Here is a 4758-nt window from a genome sequence, read left to right on the forward strand (position 1 = left end):
CTTCACTCATCCATGACAGTGGCCAACTCATAACAAATGTCAATGTTGTCCAGAGAAGCGTGTGCATCAGCTGTGCATATACAGTGATCTAGCCATGACACAGTATGCCATGCTTCACTAATATATGTAAAGCTTTTCTCAGGTAAAAGAGATTTACTTGACAGTATGAGATTATTATCATTACAAAAATGCAGTAAACATTTGCCAAACAGAGATTTAACATCTGAAATGTCAGCATTCAAGTCCCCCACTACAGATGTAGCACTCCAGATCCCATCCCAGCGGATGCCAGTGGCTGGGGGTGTTGCCAAATTGCTAGAGGGCGTTGCCCAATTTCCCCATTTGTTCAATTACAAGATTTAACCATGAGATGGCGCTTCATTCACAAAATACACAATGGGTGTTGTAGAAACATCAATATTTTAGATCAAATAAAGTATATAGTTTGCTTTATGCAGTATATTTATTGTAATATTGTACAGTAGATTGAAGTAAATCAACTTATACATTAAGATAAGATGGACCTTTATTAATCCCGTGGGGAAATTCAGTAGTTCAAACAGCAACAGGGTGAGAGTGAAAAACAGGACAGCACAGATTCACACAGATTAATAAAATCAAAAATAAGATGAGCGATAAAAATAATAATAATGAGAAACTATGAAATAAGAAATGAATAAAACTAAAATGTAATTATCATATCATATATTATAATGTATTGTATTAAGTAATATCATACATTAACCCCATTATAGCAGATGCCACATTGAATGGATGAACACATGTATGCATCAATAATTACAACAGAGTATTTCTAAATACAAGTTGTAAAAATACTTATATGTATTTAATATTAACCCTTTGGAGTCGACCGTCACGCCGGCGTGATCAGATCACATGACCTGTTCAAGCCGGTGCCGCATAAAAACAACAGTCCGGACAACATTGCCGTGTGTTTCTGTCGAAAGTACTGGCTTGAAACTATATCCCAGTCTTTGTTTCATGCAAAAAGACCCAGTAAACACGGAGATACGATGATATAAAGTTAATACATTTCAAAAGTATGAAATATGGAAGCACATATTTGAGTTCCAGTGTGGCAGCTTTTCACGGCTCCCCCCTGGTGGATCCATGATCCATTGCTGCTGGTTTCATTCTAATTAAATGTATTTATCAAGGGGGCATTTCAAGTCCTGCGGGGGTTTTTCCTTTTCAGCAGGGGCCCACCCCGTGCCGATCACGGACCCGCACGGGTAGGCGTCTGAAACGAAGCGCTACATCTGTACATACACACAGGTTGTGGCATTATCCTTAATGAATGCGTTAACAAATGCCATTCTATTGCGATATTCATCTTCATTTTCATATGATTCATAAGGTGTGTAAATATTTATGATAATAAATGACCTATTTTCATACTTGATCTCTATACCAATGACCCAGTCGACGTCCAATCTTACCACCTACCTCGATCCAGAGGTTTTAGCCAACTATAGACCTATTTCTAATCTTCCGTTCCTCTCAAAGACTCTTGAGAAAGCGGTCGCTAAACAGTTGTGTGATTACTTAAAAAACAATGATTTATTTGAAGATTTTCAGCCTGGCTTTAGAACACATCATAGCACAGAGACAGCTCTGGTTAAAGTCACAAATGACATTATAATAGCCTCTGACAAGGGACTCGTCTCTATTCTTGTTTTGCTCGATCTCAGCACTGCATATGATACTATCGACCATGATATCCTATTGCAAAGACTAGAGCACTTAGTTGGCATACAGGGAACTGCTTTAGGCTGGTTTAGGTCCTATCTATCTGAACGCTCTCAGTTTGTACGTGTCAACGATGAATCTTCCACGCAAACCAAAGTTAGCCATGGAGTGCCACAGGGCTCAGTGCTCGGACCTATTTTGTTCACATTATATATGCTTCCATTAGGCAATATTATAAGGAATCATTCTGTAAACTTTCATTGTTATGCGGATGATACTCAACTATATCTATCAATCAAGCCTGATGAAATTAATCATCTAAATAAAATTCAAGACTGCCTTAAGGACTTAAAAACGTGGATGACCTTAAACTTTTTGATGTTAAACACGACCAAAACTGAAGTTAGTGTACTTGGCCCGAAGAATCTACGAAACAAATTATCTAAAGATATACTAACTAAGGATGGCATTAATTTGGCCTCCCGTGAGACTGTAAGGAATCTTGGTGTTATATTTGATCAGGATTTATCCTTTAACGCCCACATAAAATCAATTTCAAGGACCGCCTACTTCCATCTACGTAACATTATAAAAATCAGGCATATCTTGCCTCAAAACAATGCAGAGAAACTAGTCCATGCATTTGTTACTTCTAGACTGGATTATTGTAACTCTTTATTATCAGGGAGTACCAAGAAGTCAGTCAAGTCGCTTCAGCTGTTGAAAATGCTGCGGCTCGTGTACTAACCAGAGTTAGGAAAAGGGACCACATTACTCCTGTTCTGGCTGCCTTACACTGGCTCCCTATAGAACACAGGATAGAATTTAAAATTATTCTTCTCGCCTACAAAGCCCTTAATGGGCAGGCGCCATCTTACCTTAAATAACTCATTATACCCTACTGTCCTACTAGGGCATTGCGTTCCAAGAATGCAGGGTTGTTGGTTGTTCCTAGAATCTCTAAAAGTACAATGGGAGCCAGAGCCTTTTCTCATCAAGCTCCACATTTGTGGAATCAGCTTCCAGTTTGTGTTCGGGCGGCAGACACCCTATCCGTTTTTAAGAGTGCGCTTAAGACCTTCCTTTTTGATAAAGCTTATAGTTAGGGCTGATTAGATTCAGCCCCTAGTTTTGCTGATATACTGTAGGCTTAGTTTGTCGGGGGACATCTTACTTCTTCCTTCTCTCTGTCTGTACCTGTGTACTCTCATGTTCCGATTAACCCAGCTTCCCCACATTTCTTTCTTTTTGGTGTCTATATACGCCGGGATCCGGAGTCATGGATGATCCTGCGGTCCTGTGTCCTGGATCGCGAGCGCTGGATCTTGAGTCGTGGCTGTGGTCCTGGATCATCGGTCCTGGATGGATATCCTCGTGGATTAATCTTCCTATTATACACACATGCATTTCCAAACATTTGGACTACCTATGTTGCAAATGTATTATCTTTTCAATTTACACACGGCATCTATTGCATGTCTGTCCGTCCTGGGAGAGGGATCCCTCCTCTGTTGCTCTCCCTGAGGTTTCTCCCATGTTTCCCTTTAAACTGGGTTTTCTTTCGGAAGTTTTTCCTTGTACGATGTGAGGGTCTAAGGACAGAGGGTGTCGTATTGTCATACTGATATTCTGTACACACTGTGAAGACCACTGAGACAAATGTAACATTTGTGATATTGGGCTATATAAATAAACATTGATTGATTGATTGACCACTGTAACCAAAGGATCATATTTACTGTTCCAGAGAATCGCCACACCACCAGGTATCCTGCCATGGGCAATTTTATCACAGAAATCAGTAGTTGACTCTCCAACTCCATGAAAATTAGCATGTAATGTATTCAGCCTTTCCAAATCTTGCTTAGGTAACCATGTCTCTTGTAAACACAGAATATCACATTCCTCCAACAGTTTATCAACAACCAGCCGCCTCGCTTTATCACCAGCACTGTGCCCCACACGTAGGCCACGCGTGTTATATGACACCACCCGCATCCTATTGTTTATGTACTATAGTCATTTACATCAGCAGATGCATGATTCTCGTGGTGTACAGTAGCGACCACATTGTTTGTAGTAGTGCTATCCCCCACCAGCACCCCACTAGCAGGCCGTCTTGGCTCATAATAGCGTCGGACATAGGTGCCAGCTGGCCACAGCTCTGGGTCATACATTTCTGCCACTTCCTTGCATTCGGCAGTGACGTGAAATGAGCTGAACCTACTCTGTGCCGACTCGATCTTCCGACAAGTAACTGCTCGGCCAAGTTTCTCACTCAGATACTCAGTTAGCATGTTAGATTCCAGTTGAGGGGCAAACTTAGTGGCAAACACACTCACCATCTTTGTGATCACAACTTGTACGTTAGAACTCACTGGGCCAGTTCCAACTATACCCGTTTTATTCCTCTCCCGTTTCAGTGGCGCTTGCATTCCCCGTTGTCTTGCTGCTGGCTTATGCGCAGGTGTCACCTTGCTTCTGTGTCCTTCTTTCACAACACGGGACCACAAAGGAGAAGGAGTGGTGGCTGTGGTGTCGACACGGATCCCACAGAGCTGCTGGAGCCTCCACCAGCCACTGTTACCTCCTGGTCAGCACACACAGCTGCTGGCCGCGCTTGATTGCATGGCCTCACATACCCCGCCCCTGGGACCACGCCGGTAGATCCACAGGGCTTCTCAATTGCGGACACCCAATAAAAATACAAACCACAGAAACTGATTCCACTCAAGATCACAACGTTTACAAAGATCACAATTCAGGATGAATTTTAAATGTGAAGAAAAACCTCCAGAATATGTATTTTAGGAACAGTGGAGTCATCAAATCACAGCATCTTCAGAGTGAGCTATTCAGCCAGCATCAGCATCATGGAGCTTCAGGAACATGTTGGAAACAGCAACAACTGAAGATACTTGTTAGTGTTGGATCGTTTTAATATAACTATTTAATTAATGTATTTGATATCATTTGTTAAAATCATGATGGAGAACACAAAGAATCAACATTGCATTATGCAACTGTAGCATTAAGAGGCTCAGTGAG

This window comes from Pseudochaenichthys georgianus, unplaced genomic scaffold, assembly GCF_902827115.2.
Source record: "Pseudochaenichthys georgianus unplaced genomic scaffold, fPseGeo1.2 scaffold_481_arrow_ctg1, whole genome shotgun sequence".
Lineage (NCBI taxonomy): Eukaryota > Metazoa > Chordata > Actinopteri > Perciformes > Channichthyidae > Pseudochaenichthys > Pseudochaenichthys georgianus.